Here is a 15,883-nt window from a genome sequence, read left to right as displayed (position 1 = left end):
GGCCTGCATAGAAACAGCGTTTCACAGGCCTTTGGAAGAGATGTTCCCGGTAGGCTGTAAGAGCACTGTGCAGAGCGAGTTGTTTCTTAGCTTCCCAAAGTGCTGGAAGCAAGATGCTGTGGGGCCCAACTCGCCCTTTGGAAAGAAGCCTGCACGTTGTGCCTTTCAGCTCTAGGGCAATGTAGCACACCCAGAGCAGAAGTCCTACTTCAGCCAGATCAGGCCTGCATAGAAACTGCGTTTCACAGGCCTTTGGAAGAGATGTTCCCGGTAGGCTGTAAGAGCACTGTGCAGAGCGCGTTGTTTCTTAGCTTCCCAAAGAGCTGTAAGCAAGATGCTTTGGGCCCCAACTCGCCCTTTTGAAAGAAGACTGCACGTTGTGCCTTTCAGCTCTAGGGCAATGTAGCACACCCAGAGCAGAAGTCCTACTTCAGCCAGATCAGGCCTGCAAAGAAACTGCGTTTCACAGGCCTTTGGAAGACATGTTCCCGGTAGGCTGTAAGAGCACTATGCAGAGCGAGTTGTTTCTTAGCTTCCCAAAGAGCTGGAAGCAAGATGCTGTGGGGCCCAACTCGCCCTTTGGAAAGAAGCCTGCACGTTGTGCCTTTCAGCTCTAGGGCAATGTAGCACACCCAGAGCAGAAGTCCTACTTCAGCCAGATCAGGCCTGCAAAGTAACTGCGTTTCACAGGCCTTTGGAAGAGATGTTTCCGGTAGGCTGTAAGAGCACTGTGCAGAGCGAGTTGTTTCTTAGCTTCCCAAATAGCTGGAAGGAAGATTCTGTGGGGCCCAACTCGCCCTTTGGAAAGAAGCCTGCACGTTGTGCCTTTCAGCTCTAGGGCAATGTAGCACACCCAGAGCAGAAGTCCTACTTCAGCCAGATCAGGCCTGTAAAGAAACTGTGTTTCACAGTCCTTTGGAAGAGATGTTCCCGGTAGGCTGTAAGAGCACTGTGCAGAGCGAGTTGTTTCTTTGCTTCCCAAAGAGCTGGAAGCAAGATGCTTTGGGGCCCAACTCGCCCTTTGGAAAGAAGCCTGCACGTTGTGCCTTTCAGCTCTAGGGCAATGTAGCACACCCAGAGCAGAAGTCCTACTTCAGCCAGATCAGGCCTGCAAAGAAACTGCGTTTCACAGGCCTTTGGAAGAGATGTTCCCGGTAGGCTGTAAGAGCACTGTGCAGAGCGAGTTGTTTCTTAGCTTCCCAAAGAGCTGGAAGCAAGATGTTGTGGGGCCCAACTCGCCCTTTGGAAAGAAGCCTGCACGTTGTGCCTTTCAGCTCTAGGGCAATGTAGCACACCCAGAGCAGAAGTCCTACTTCTGCCAGATCAGGCCTGCAAAGAAACTGCGTTTCACAGGCCTTTGGAAGAGATGTTCCCGGTAGGCTGTAAGAGCACTGTGCAGAGCGAGTTGTTTCTTAGCTTCCCAAAGAGCTGGAAGCAAGATGCTGTGGGGCCCAACTCGCCCTTTGGAAAGCAGCCTGCACGTTGTGCCTTTCAGCTCTAGGGCAATGTAGCACACCCAGAGCAGAAGTTCTACTTCTGCCAGATCATGCCTGCAAAGAAACTTCGTTCCAAAGGCATTTGCAGGAGATGTTGCAGGATGGCTGTAAGAGAGGAGTGCAGAGCGAGTTGTTTCTTAGCTTCCAAAGGAGCTGGAAGCAAGATGCTTTGGGGCCCAAATCGCCCTTTGGAAAGAAGCCTGCACGTTGTGCCTTTCAGCTCTAGGGCAATGTAGCACACCCAGAGCAGAAGTCCTACTTCAGCCAGATCAGGCCTGCAAAGAAACTGCGTTTCACAGGCCTTTGGAAGAGATGTTCCCGGTAGGCTGTAAGAGCACTGTGCAGAGCGAGTTGTTTCTTAGCTTCCCAAAGAGCTGGAAGCAAGATGCTGTGGGGCCAAACTCGCCCTTTGGAAAGAAGCCTGCACGTTGTGCGTTTCAGCTCTAGGGCAATGTAGCACACCCAGAGCAGAAGTCCTACCTCAGCCAGATCAGGACTGCAAAGAAACTGCGTTTCACAGGCCTTTGGAAGACATGCTCCCGGTAGGCTGTAAGAGCACTGTGCAGAGCGAGTTGTTTCTTAGCTTCCCAAAGAGCTGGAAGCAAGATGCTGTGGGGCCCAACTCGCCCTTTGGAAAGAAGCCTGCACGTTGTGCCTTTCAGCTCTAGGGCAATGTAGCACACCCAGAGCAGAACTCCTACTTCAGCCAGATCAGGCCTGCAAAGAAACTGCGTTTCACAGGCCTTTGGAAGAGATGCTCCCGGTAGGCTGTAAGAGCACTGTGCAGAGCGAGTTGTTTCTTAGCTTCCCAAAGAGCTGGAAGCAAGATGCTGTGGGGCCCAACTCCGCCCTTTGGAAAGAAGCCTGCACGTTGTGCCTTTCAGCTCTAGGGCAATGTAGCACACCCAGAGCAGAAGTCCTACTTCTGCCAGATCAGGCCTGCAAAGAAACTGCGTTTCACAGGCCTTTGGACGAGATGTTCCCGGTAGGCTGTAAGAGCACTGTGCAGAGCGAGTTGTTTCTTAGCTTCCCAAAGAGCTGGAAGCAAGATGCTGTGGGGCCCAACTCGCCCTTTGGAAAGAAGCCTGCACGTTGTGCCTTTCAGCTCTAGGGCAATGTAGCACACCCAGAGCAGAAGTCCTACTTCATCCAGATCTGGCCTGCAAAGAAACTGCGTTTCGCAGGCCTTTGGAGGAGATGTTCCCGTTAGGCTGTAAGAGCACTAGGCAGAGCGACTTGGTTCTTAGCTTCCCAAAGAGCTGGAAGCAAGATGCTGTGGGGCCCAACTCGCCCTGTGGAAAGAAGCCTGCACGTTGTGCCTTTCAGCTCTAGGGCAATGTAGCACACCCAGAGCAGAAGTCCTACTTCAGCCAGATCAGGCCTGCAAAGAAACTGCGTTTCACAGGCCTTTGGAAGAGATGCTCCCGGTAGGCTGTAAGAGCACTGTGCAGAGCGAGTTGTTTCTTAGCTTCCCAAAGAGCTGGAAGCAAGATGCTGTGGGGCCCAACTCGCCCTTTGGAAAGAAGCCTGCACGTTGTGCCTTTCAGCTCTAGGGCAATGTAGCACACCCAGAGCAGAACTCCTACTTCAGCCAGATCAGGCCTGCAAAGAAACTGCGTTTCACAGGCCTTTGGAAGAGATGCTCCCGGTAGGCTGTAAGAGCACTGTGCAGAGCGAGTTGTTTCTTAGCTTCCCAAAGAGCTGGAAGCAAGATGCTGTGGGGCCCAACTCGCCCTTTGGAAAGAAGCCTGCACGTTGTGCCTTTCAGCTCTAGGGCAATGTAGCACACCCAGAGCAGAAGTCCTACTTCAGCCAGATCAGGCCTGCAAAGAAACTGCGTTTCACAGGCCTTTGGAAGAGATGTTCCCACTACGGTGTAAGAGCACTGAGCAGAGCGAGTTGTTTCTAAGCTTCCCAAAGAGCTGGAAGCAAGATGCTGTGGGGCCCAACTCGCCCTTTGGAAAGAAGCCTGCACGTTGTGCCTTTCAGCTCTAGGGCAATGTAGCACACCCAGAGCAGAAGTCTTACTTCTGCCAGATCAGGCCTGCAAAGAAACTGCGTTTCACAGGCCTTTGGACGACATGTTCCCGGTAGGCTGTAAGAGCACTGTGCAGAGCGAGTTGTTTCTTAGCTTCCCAAAGAGCTGGAAGCAAGATGCTGAGGGGCCCAACTCGCCCTTTGGAAAGAAGCCTGCACGTTGTGCCTTTCAGCTCTAGGGCAATGTAGCACACCCAGAGCAGAAGTCCTACTTGAGCCAGATCAGGCCTGCAAAGAAACTGCGTTTCACAGGCCTTTGGAAGAGATGTTCCCGGTAGGCTGCAAGAGCACTGTGCAGAGCGAGTTGTTTCTTAGCTTCCCAAAGAGCTGGAAGCAAGATCCTGTAGGGCCAAACTCGCCCTTTGGAAAGAAGCCTGCACGTTCTGCCTTTCAGCTCTAGGGCAATGTAGCACACCCAGAGCAGAAGTCCTACTTCATCCAGATCTGGCCTGCAAAGAAACTGAGTTTCGCAGGCCTTTGGAGGAGATGTTCCCGTTAGGCTGTAAGAGCACTAGGCAGAGCGAGTTGTTTCTTCGCTTCCCAAAGAGCTGGAAGCAAGATGCTGTGGGGCCCAACTCGCCCTTTGGAAAGAAGCCTGCACGTTGTGCCTTTCAGCTCTAGGGCAATGTAGCACACCCAGAGCAGAAGTCCTACTTCAGCCAGATCAGGCCTGCAAAGAAACTGCGTTTCACAGGCCTTTGGAAGAGATGTTCCCGTTAGTCTGTAAGAGCCCTGTGCAGAGCGAGTTGTTTCTTAGCTTCCCAAAGAGCTGGAAGCAAGATGCTGTGGGGCCCAACTCGCCCTTTGGAAAGAAGCCTGCACGTTGTGCCTTTCAGCTCTAGGGCAATGTAGCACACCCAGAGCAGAAGTCCTACTTCAGCCAGATCAGGCCTGCATAGAAACAGCGTTTCACAGGCCTTTGGAAGAGATGTTCCCGGTAGGCTGTAAGAGCACTGTGCAGAGCGAGTTGTTTCTTAGCTTCCCAAAGTGCTGGAAGCAAGATGCTGTGGGGCCTAACTCGCCCTTTGGAAAGCAGCCTGCACGTTGTGCCTTTCAGCTCTAGGGCAATGTAGCACACCCAGAGCAGAAGTCCTACTTCAGCCAGATCAGGCCTGCATAGAAACTGCGTTTCACAGGCCTTTGGAAGAGATGTTCCCGGTAGGCTGTAAGAGCACTGTGCAGAGCGAGTTGTTTCTTAGCTTCCCAAAGAGCTGGAAGCAAGATGCTTTGGGGCCCAACTCGCCCTTTTGAAAGAAGCCTGCACGTTGTGCCTTTCAGCTCTAGGGCAATGTAGCACACCCAGAGCAGAAGTCCTACTTCAGCCAGATCAGGCCTGCAAAGAAACTGCGTTTCACAGGCCTTTGGAAGAGATGTTCCCGGTAGGCTGTAAGAGCACTATGCAGAGCGAGTTGTTTCTTAGCTTCCCAAAGAGCTGGAAGCAAGATTCTGTGGGGCCCAACTCGCCCTTTGGAAAGAAGCCTGCACGTTGTGCCTTTCAGCTCTAGGGCAATGTAGCACACCCAGAGCAGAAGTCCTACTTCAGCCAGATCAGGCCTGCAAAGTAACTGCGTTTCACAGGCCTTTGGAAGAGATGTTTCCGCTAGGCTGTAAGAGCACTGTGCAGAGCGAGTTGTTTCTTAGCTTCCCAAAGAGCTGGAAGGAAGATTCTGTGGGGCCCAACTCGCCCTTTGGAAAGAAGCCTGCACGTTGTGCCTTTCAGCTCTAGGGCAATGTAGCACACCCAGAGCAGAAGTCCTACTTCAGCCAGATCAGGCCTGTAAAGAAACTGTGTTTCACAGTCCTTTGGAAGAGATGTTCCCGGTAGGCTGTAAGAGCACTGTGCAGAGCGAGTTGTTTCTTAGCTTCCCAAAGAGCTGGAAGCAAGATGCTTTGGGGCCCAACTCGCCCTTTGGAAAGAAGCCTGCACGTTGTGCCTTTCAGCTCTAGGGCAATGTAGCACACCCAGAGCAGAAGTCCTACTTCAGCCAAATCAGGCCTGCAAAGAAACTGCGTTTCACAGGCCTTTGGAAGAGATGTTCCCGGTAGGCTGTAAGAGCACTGTGCAGAGCGAGTTGTTTCTTAGCTTCCCAAAGAGCTGGAAGCAAGATGCTGTGGGGCCCAACTCGCCCTTTGGAAAGCAGCCTGCACGTTGTGCCTTTCAGCTCTAGGGCAATGTAGCACACCCAGAGCAGAAGTTCTACTTCTGCCAGATCATGCCTGCAATGAAACTGCGTTCCAAAGGCATTTGCAGGAGATGTTGCAGGATGGCTGTAAGAGAGGAGTGCAGAGCGAGTTGTTTCTTAGCTTCCAAAGGAGCTGGAAGCAAGATGCTTTGGGGCCCAAATCGCCCTTTGGAAAGAAGCCTGCACGTTGTGCCTTTCAGCTCTAGGGCAATGTAGCACACCCAGAGCAGAAGTCCTACTTCAGCCAGATCAGGCCTGCAAAGAAACTGCGTTTCACAGGCCTTTGGAAGAGATGTTCCTGGTAGGCTGTAAGAGCACTGTGCAGAGCGAGTTGTTTCTTAGCTTCCCAAAGAGCTGGAAGCAAGATGCTGTGGGGCCAAACTCGCCCTTTGGAAAGAAGCCTGCACGTTGTGCGTTTCAGCTCTAGGGCAATGTAGCACACCCAGAGCAGAAGTCCTACTTCAGCCAGATCAGGACTGCAAAGAAACTGCGTTTCACAGGCCTTTGGAAGACATGCTCCCGGTAGGCTGTAAGAGCACTGTGCAGAGCGAGTTGTTTCTTAGCTTCCCAAAGAGCTGGAAGCAAGATGCTGTGGGGCCCAACTCGCCCTTGGGAAAGAAGCCTGCACGTTGTGCCTTTCAGCTCTAGGGCAATGTAGCACACCCAGAGCAGAACTCCTACTTCAGCCAGATCAGGCCTGCAAAGAAACTGCGTTTCACAGGCCTTTGGAAGAGATGCTCCCGGTAGGCTGTAAGAGCACTGTGCAGAGCGAGTTGTTTCTTAGCTTCCCAAAGAGCTGGAAGCAAGATGCTGTGGGGCCCAACTCGCCCTTTGGAAAGAAGCCTGCACGTTGTGCCTTTCAGATCTAGGACAAAGTGGCACACCGAGAGCAGAAGTCCTACTTCAGCCAGATCAGGCCTGCAAAGAAACTGCGTTTCACAGGCCTTTGTTAGAGCGGTTCCCGGTAGGCTGTAAGAGCACTGTGCAGAGCGAGTTGTTTCTTAGCTTCCCAAAGAGCTGGAAGCAAGATGCTGTGGGGCCCAACTCGCCCTTTGGAAAGAAGCCTGCACGTTGTGCCTTTCAGCTCTAGGGCAATGTAGCACACCCAGAGCAGAAGTCCTACTTCAGCCAGATCAGGCCTGCAAAGAAACTGCGTTTCACAGGCCTTTGTAAGAGAGGTTCCCGGTAGGCTGTAAGAGCACTGTGCAGAGCGAGTTGTTTCTTAGCTTCCCAAAGAGCTGGAAGCAAGATGCTGTGGGGCCCAACTCGCCCTTTGGAAAGAAGCCTGCACGTTGTGCCTTTCAGCTCTAGGGCAATGTAGCACACCCAGAGCAGAAGTCCTACTTCAACCAGATCAGGCCTGCAAAGAAACTGCGTTTCACAGGCCTTTGTAAGAGATGTTCCCGGTAGGCTGTAAGAGCACTGTGCAGAGCGAGTTGTTTCTTAGCTTCCCAAAGAGCTGGAAGCAAGATGCTGTGGGGCCCAACTCTCCCTTTGGAAAGAAGCCTGCACGTTGTGCCTTTCAGCTCTAGGGCAATGTAGCACACCCAGAGCAGAAGTCCTACTTCAGCCAGATCAGGCCTGCAAAGAAACTGCGTTTCACAGGCCTTTGGAAGAGATGCTCCCGGTAGGCTGTAAGAGCACTGTGCAGAGCGAGTTGTTTCTTAGCTTCCCAAAGAGCTGGAAGCAAGATGCTGTGGGGCCCAACTCGCCCTTTGGAAAGAAGCCTGCACGTTGTGCCTTTCAGCTCTAGGGCAATGTAGCACACCCAGAGCAGAACTCCTACTTCAGCCAGATCAGGCCTGCAAAGAAACTGCGTTTCACAGGCCTTTGGAAGAGATGCTCCCGGTAGGCTGTAAGAGCACTGTGCAGAGCGAGTTGTTTCTTAGCTTCCCAAAGAGCTGGAAGCAAGATGCTGTGGGGCCCAACTCGCCCTTTGGAAAGAAGACTGCACGTTGTGCCTTTCAGCTCTAGGGCAATGTAGCACACCCAGAGCAGAAGTTCTACTTCAGCCAGATCAGGCCTGCAAAGAAACTGCGTTTCACAGGCCTTTGGAAGAGATGTTCCCACTACGGTGTAAGAGCACTGAGCAGAGCGAGTTGTTTCTAAGCTTCCAAAAGAGCTGGAAGCAAGATGCTGTGGGGCCCAACTCGCCCTTTGGAAAGAAGCCTGCACGTTGTGCCTTTCAGCTCTAGGGCAATGTAGCACACCCAGAGCAGAAGTCCTACTTCTACCAGATCAGGCCTGCAAAGAAACTGCGTTTCACAGGCCTTTGGACGACATGTTCCCGGTAGGCTGTAAGAGCACTGTGCAGAGCGAGTTGTTTCTTAGCTTCCCAAAGAGCTGGAAGCAAGATGCTGTGGGGCCCAACTCGCCCTTTGGAAAGAAGCCTGCACGTTGTGCCTTTCAGCTCTAGGGCAATGTAGCACACCCAGAGCAGAAGTCCTACTTCAGCCAGATCAGGCCTGCAAAGAAACTGCGTTTCACAGGCCTTTGGAAGAGATGTTCCCGGTAGGCTGCAAGAGCACTGTGCAGAGCGAGTTGTTTCTTAGCTTCCCAAAGAGCTGGAAGCAAGATCCTGTAGGGCCAAACTCGCCCTTTGGAAAGAAGCCTGCACGTTCTGCCTTTCAGCTCTAGGGCAATGTAGCACACCCAGAGCAGAAGTCCTACTTCATCCAGATCTGGCCTGCAAAGAAACTGAGTTTCGCAGGCCTTTGGAGGAGATGTTCCCGTTAGGCTGTAAGAGCACTAGGCAGAGCGAGTTGTTTCTTAGCTTCCCAAAGAGCTGGAAGCAAGATGCTGTGGGGCCCAACTCGCCCTTTGGAAAGAAGCCTGCACGTTGTGCCTTTCAGCTCTAGGGCAATGTAGCACACCCAGAGCAGAAGTCCTACTTCAGCCAGATCAGGCCTGCAAAGAAACTGCGTTTCACAGGCCTTTGGAAGAGATGTTCCCGTTAGTCTGTAAGAGCCCTGTGCAGAGCGAGTTGTTTCTTAGCTTCCCAAAGAGCTGGAAGCAAGATGCTGTGGGGCCCAACTCGCCCTTTGGAAAGAAGCCTGCACGTTGTGCCTTTCAGCTCTAGGGCAATGTAGCACACCCAGAGCAGAAGTCCTACTTCAGCCAGATCAGGCCTGCATAGAAACTGCGTTTCACAGGCCTTTGGAAGAGATGTTCCCGGTAGGCTGTAAGAGCACTGTGCAGAGCGCGTTGTTTCTTAGCTTCCCAAAGAGCTGTAAGCAAGATGCTTTGGGCCCCAACTCGCCCTTTTGAAAGAAGACTGCACGTTGTGCCTTTCAGCTCTAGGGCAATGTAGCACACCCAGAGCAGAAGTCCTACTTCAGCCAGATCAGGCCTGCAAAGAAACTGCGTTTCACAGGCCTTTGGAAGACATGTTCCCGGTAGGCTGTAAGAGCACTATGCAGAGCGAGTTGTTTCTTAGCTTCCCAAAGAGCTGGAAGCAAGATGCTGTGGGGCCCAACTCGCCCTTTGGAAAGAAGCCTGCACGTTGTGCCTTTCAGCTCTAGGGCAATGTAGCACACCCAGAGCAGAAGTCCTACTTCAGCCAGATCAGGCCTGCAAAGTAACTGCGTTTCACAGGCCTTTGGAAGAGATGTTTCCGGTAGGCTGTAAGAGCACTGTGCAGAGCGAGTTGTTTCTTAGCTTCCCAAAGAGCTGGAAGGAAGATTCTGTGGGGCCCAACTCGCCCTTTGGAAAGAAGCCTGCACGTTGTGCCTTTCAGCTCTAGGGCAATGTAGCACACCCAGAGCAGAAGTCCTACTTCAGCCAGATCAGGCCTGTAAAGAAACTGTGTTTCACAGTCCTTTGGAAGAGATGTTCCCGGTAGGCTGTAAGAGCACTGTGCAGAGCGAGTTGTTTCTTTGCTTCCCAAAGAGCTGGAAGCAAGATGCTTTGGGGCCCAACTCGCCCTTTGGAAAGAAGCCTGCACGTTGTGCCTTTCAGCTCTAGGGCAATGTAGCACACCCAGAGCAGAAGTCCTACTTCAGCCAGATCAGGCCTGCAAAGAAACTGCGTTTCACAGGCCTTTGGAAGAGATGTTCCCGGTAGGCTGTAAGAGCACTGTGCAGAGCGAGTTGTTTCTTAGCTTCCCAAAGAGCTGGAAGCAAGATGTTGTGGGGCCCAACTCGCCCTTTGGAAAGAAGCCTGCACGTTGTGCCTTTCAGCTCTAGGGCAATGTAGCACACCCAGAGCAGAAGTCCTACTTCTGCCAGATCAGGCCTGCAAAGAAACTGCGTTTCACAGGCCTTTGGAAGAGATGTTCCCGGTAGGCTGTAAGAGCACTGTGCAGAGCGAGTTGTTTCTTAGCTTCCCAAAGAGCTGGAAGCAAGATGCTGTGGGGCCCAACTCGCCCTTTGGAAAGCAGCCTGCACGTTGTGCCTTTCAGCTCTAGGGCAATGTAGCACACCCAGAGCAGAAGTTCTACTTCTGCCAGATCATGCCTGCAAAGAAACTTCGTTCCAAAGGCATTTGCAGGAGATGTTGCAGGATGGCTGTAAGAGAGGAGTGCAGAGCGAGTTGTTTCTTAGCTTCCAAAGGAGCTGGAAGCAAGATGCTTTGGGGCCCAAATCGCCCTTTGGAAAGAAGCCTGCACGTTGTGCCTTTCAGCTCTAGGGCAATGTAGCACACCCAGAGCAGAAGTCCTACTTCAGCCAGATCAGGCCTGCAAAGAAACTGCGTTTCACAGGCCTTTGGAAGAGATGTTCCCGGTAGGCTGTAAGAGCACTGTGCAGAGCGAGTTGTTTCTTAGCTTCCCAAAGAGCTGGAAGCAAGATGCTGTGGGGCCAAACTCGCCCTTTGGAAAGAAGCCTGCACGTTGTGCGTTTCAGCTCTAGGGCAATGTAGCACACCCAGAGCAGAAGTCCTACCTCAGCCAGATCAGGACTGCAAAGAAACTGCGTTTCACAGGCCTTTGGAAGACATGCTCCCGGTAGGCTGTAAGAGCACTGTGCAGAGCGAGTTGTTTCTTAGCTTCCCAAAGAGCTGGAAGCAAGATGCTGTGGGGCCCAACTCGCCCTTTGGAAAGAAGCCTGCACGTTGTGCCTTTCAGCTCTAGGGCAATGTAGCACACCCAGAGCAGAACTCCTACTTCAGCCAGATCAGGCCTGCAAAGAAACTGCGTTTCACAGGCCTTTGGAAGAGATGCTCCCGGTAGGCTGTAAGAGCACTGTGCAGAGCGAGTTGTTTCTTAGCTTCCCAAAGAGCTGGAAGCAAGATGCTGTGGGGCCCAACTCCGCCCTTTGGAAAGAAGCCTGCACGTTGTGCCTTTCAGCTCTAGGGCAATGTAGCACACCCAGAGCAGAAGTCCTACTTCTGCCAGATCAGGCCTGCAAAGAAACTGCGTTTCACAGGCCTTTGGACGAGATGTTCCCGGTAGGCTGTAAGAGCACTGTGCAGAGCGAGTTGTTTCTTAGCTTCCCAAAGAGCTGGAAGCAAGATGCTGTGGGGCCCAACTCGCCCTTTGGAAAGAAGCCTGCACGTTGTGCCTTTCAGCTCTAGGGCAATGTAGCACACCCAGAGCAGAAGTCCTACTTCAGCCAGATCAGGCCTGCAAAGAAACTGCGTTTCACAGGCCTTTGGAAGAGATGTTCCCGGTAAGCTGGAAGAGCACTGTGCAGAGCGAGTTGTTTCTTAGCTTCCCAAAGAGCTGGAAGCAAGATCCTGTAGGGCCAAACTCGCCCTTTGGAAAGAAGCCTGCACGTTCTGCCTTTCAGCTCTAGGGCAATGTAGCACACCCAGAGCAGAAGTCCTACTTCAGCCAGATCTGGCCTGCAAAGAAACTGCGTTTCGCAGGCCTTTGGAGGAGATGTTCCCGTTAGGCTGTAAGAGCACTAGGCAGAGCGAGTTGTTTCTTAGCTTCCCAAAGAGCTGGAAGCAAGATGCTGTGGGGCCCAACTCGCCCTTTGGAAAGAAGCCTGCACGTTGTGCCTTTCAGCTCTAGGGCAATGTAGCACACCCAGAGCAGAAGTCCTACTTCAGCCAGATCAGGGCTGCAAAGAAACTGCGTTTCACAGGCCTTTGGAAGAGATGTTCCCGTTAGTCTGTAAGAGCACTGTGCAGAGCGAGTTGTTTCTTAGCTTCCCAAAGAGCTGGAAGCAAGATGCTGTGGGGCCCAACTCGCCCTTTGGAAAGAAGCCTGCACGTTGTGCCTTTCAGCTCTAGGGCAATGTAGCACACCCAGAGCAGAAGTCCTACTTCAGCCAGATCAGGCCTGCATAGAAACTGCGTTTCACAGGCCTTTGGAAGAGATGTTCCCGGTAGGCTGTAAGAGCACTGTGCAGAGCGAGTTGTTTCTTAGCTTCCCAAAGAGCTGGAAGCAAGATGCTGTGGGGCCCAACTCGCCCTTTGGAAAGAAGCCTGCACGTTGTGCCTTTCAGCTCTAGGGCAATGTAGCACACCCAGAGCAGAAGTCCTACTTCAGCCAAATCAGGCCTGCATAGAAACGGCGTTTCACAGGCCTTTGGAAGAGATGTTCCCGGTAGGCCGTAAGAGCACTGTGCAGAGCGAGTTGTTTCTTAGCTTCCCAAAGAGCTGTAAGCAAGATGCTTTGGGGCCCAACTCGCACTTTGGAAAGAAGCCTGCACGTTGTGCCTTTCAGCTCTAGGGCAATGTAGCACACCCAGAGCAGAAGTCCTACTTCAGCCAGATCAGGCCTGCAAAGAAACTGCGTTTCACAGGCCTTTGGAAGAGATGTTCCCGGTAGGCTGTAAGAGCACTATGCAGAGCGAGTTGTTTCTTAGCTTCCCAAAGAGCTGGAAGCAAGATGCTGTGGGGCCCAACTCGCCCTTTGGAAAGAAGCCTGCACGTTGTGCCTTTCAGCTCTAGGGCAATGTAGCACACCCAGAGCAGAAGTCCTACTTCAGCCAGATCAGGCCTGCAAAGAAACTGCGTTTCACAGGCCTTTGGAAGAGATGTTTCCGGTAGGCTGTAAGAGCACTGTGCAGAGCGAGTTGTTTCTTAGCTTCCCAAAGAGCTGGAAGGAAGATGCTGTGGGGCCCAACTCGCCCTTTGGAAAGAAGCCTGCACGTTGTGCCTTTCAGCTCTAGGGCAATGTAGCACACCCAGAGCAGAAGTCCTACTTCAGCCAGATCAGGCCTGTAAAGAAACTGCGTTTCACAGGCCTTTGGAAGAGATGTTCCCGGTAGGCTGTAAGAGCACTGTGCAGAGCGAGTTGTTTCTTAGCTTCCCAAAGAGCTGGAAGCAAGATGCTGTGGGGCCCAACTCGCCCTTTGGAAAGAAGCCTGCACGTTGTGCCTTTCAGCTCTAGGGCAATGTAGCACACCCAGAGCAGAAGTCCTACTTCAGCCAGATCAGGCCTGCAAAGAAACTGCGTTTCACAGGCCTTTGGAAGAGATGTTCCCGGTAGGCTGTAAGAGCACTGTGCAGAGCGAGTTGTTTCTTAGCTTCCCAAAGAGCTGGAAGCAAGATGCTGTGGGGCCCAACTCGCCCTTTGGAAAGAAGCCTGCACGTTGTGCCTTTCAGCTCTAGGGCAATGTAGCACACCGAGAGCAGAAGTCCTACTTCTGCCAGATCAGGCCTGCAAAGAAACTGCGTTTCACAGGCCTTTGGAAGAGATGTTCCCGGTAGGCTGTAAGAGCACTGTGCAGAGCGAGTTGTTTCTTAGCTTCCCAAAGAGCTGGAAGCAAGATGCTGTGGGGCCCAACTCGCCCTTTGGAAAGCAGCCTGCACGTTGTGCCTTTCAGCTCTAGGGCAATGTAGCACACCCAGAGCAGAAGTTCTACTTCTGCCAGATCAGGCCTGCAAAGAAACTGCGTTCCAAAGGCATTTGCAGGAGATGTTGCAGGATGGCTGTAAGAGAGGAGTGCAGAGCGAGTTGTTTCTTAGCTTCCAAAGGAGCTGGAAGCAAGATGCTTTGGGGCCCAAATCGCCCTTTGGAAAGAAGCCTGCACGTTGTGCCTTTCAGCTCTAGGGCAATGTAGCACACCCAGAGCAGAAGTCCTACTTCAGCCAGATCAGGCCTGCAAAGAAACTGCGTTTCACAGGCCTTTGGAAGAGATGTTCCCGGTAGGCTGTAAGAGCACTGTGCAGAGCGAGTTGTTTCTTAGCTTCCCAAAGAGCTGGAAGCAAGATGCTGTGGGGCCAAACTCGCCCTTTGGAAAGAAGCCTGCACGTTGTGCGTTTCAGCTCTAGGGCAATGTAGCACACCCAGAGCAGAAGTCCTACTTCAGCCAGATCAGGACTGCAAAGAAACTGCGTTTCACAGGCCTTTGGAAGAGATGCTCCTGGTAGGCTGTAAGAGCACTGTGCAGAGCGAGTTGTTTCTTAGCTTCCCAAAGAGCTGGAAGCAAGATGCTGTGGGGCCCAACTCGCCCTTTGGAAAGAAGCCTGCACGTTGTGCCTTTCAGCTCTAGGGCAATGTAGCACACCCAGAGCAGAAGTCCTACTTCAGCCAGATCAGGCCTGCAAAGAAACTGCGTTTCACAGGCCTTTGGAAGAGATGCTCCCGGTAGGCTGTAAGAGCACTGTGCAGAGCGAGTTGTTTCTTAGCTTCCCAAAGAGCTGGAAGCAAGATGCTGTGGGGCCCAACTCGCCCTTTGGAAAGAAGCCTGCACGTTGTGCCTTTCAGCTCTAGGGCAATGTAGCACACCCAGAGCAGAAGTCCTACTTCACCCGATCAGGCCTGCAAAGAAACTGCGTTTCACAGGCGTTTGGAAGAGATGTTCCCGGTAGGCTGTAAGAGCACTGTGCAGAGCGAGTTGTTTCTTAGCTTCCCAAAGAGCTGGAAGCAAGATGCTGTGGGGCCCAACTCGCCCTTTGGAAAGAAGCCTGCACGTTGTGCCTTTCAGCTCTAGGGCAATGTAGCACACCCAGAGCAGAAGTCCTACTTCTGCCAGATCAGGCCTGCAAAGAAACTGCGTTTCACAGGCCATTGGAAGAGATGTTCCCGGTAGGCTGTAAGAGCACTGTGCAGAGCGAGTTGTTTCTTAGCTTCCCAAAGAGCTGGAAGCAAGATGCTGTGGGGCCCAACTCGCCCTTTGGAAAGCAGCCTGCACGTTGTGCCTTTCAGCTCTAGGGCAATGTAGCACACCCAGAGCAGAAGTTCTACTTCTGCCAGATCATGCCTGCAAAGAAACTGCGTTCCAAAGGCATTTGCAGGAGATGTTGCAGGATGGCTGTAAGAGAGGAGTGCAGAGCGAGTTGTTTCTTAGCTTCCAAGGGAGCTGGAAGCAAGATGCTTTGGGGCCCAAATCGCCCTTTGGAAAGAAGCCTGCACGTTGTGCCTTTCAGCTCTAGGGCAATGTAGCACACCCAGAGCAGAAGTCCTACTTCAGCCAGATCAGGCCTGCAAAGAAACTGCGTTTCACAGGCCTTTGGAAGAGATGTTCCTGGTAGGCTGTAAGAGCACTGTGCAGAGCGAGTTGTTTCTTAGCTTCCCAAAGAGCTGGAAGCAAGATGCTGTGGGGCCAAACTCGCCCTTTGGAAAGAAGCCTGCACGTTGTGCCTTTCAGCTCTAGGGCAATGTAGCACACCCAGAGCAGAAGTCCTACTTCAGCCAGATCAGGACTGCAAAGAAACTGCGTTTCACAGGCCTTTGGAAGAGATGCTCCCGGTAGGCTGTAAGAGCACTGTGCAGAGCGAGTTGTTTCTTAGCTTCCCAAAGAGCTGGAAGCAAGATGCTGTGGGGCCCAACTCGCCCTTTGGAAAGAAGCCTGCACGTTGTGCCTTTCAGCTCTAGGGCAATGTAGCACACCCAGAGCAGAACTCCTACTTCAGCCAGATCAGGCCTGCAAAGAAACTGCGTTTCACAGGCCTTTGGAAGAGATGCTCCCGGTAGGCTGTAAGAGCACTGTGCAGAGCGAGTTGTTTCTTAGCTTCCCAAAGAGCTGGAAGCAAGATGCTGTGGGGCCCAACTCGCCCTTTGGAAAGAAGCCTGCACGTTGTGCCTTTCAGCTCTAGGGCAATGTAGCACACCCAGAGCAGAACTCCTACTTCAGCCAGATCAGGCCTGCAAAGAAACTGCGTTTCACAGGCCTTTGGAAGAGATGTTCCCACTACGGTGTAAGAGCACTGAGCAGAGCGAGTTGTTTCTAAGCTTCCCAAAGAGCTGGAAGCAAGATGCTGTGGGGCCCAACTCGCCCTTTGGAAAGAAGCCTGCACGTTGTGCCTTTCAGCTCTAGGGCAATGTAGCACACC

This window comes from Equus caballus, chromosome X, assembly GCF_041296265.1.
Source record: "Equus caballus isolate H_3958 breed thoroughbred chromosome X, TB-T2T, whole genome shotgun sequence".
NCBI classification, from domain to species: Eukaryota; Metazoa; Chordata; class Mammalia; order Perissodactyla; family Equidae; genus Equus; species Equus caballus.
The sequence above is the reverse complement of the archived record's forward strand: the minus strand, read 5'-3'. Positions refer to the sequence as shown.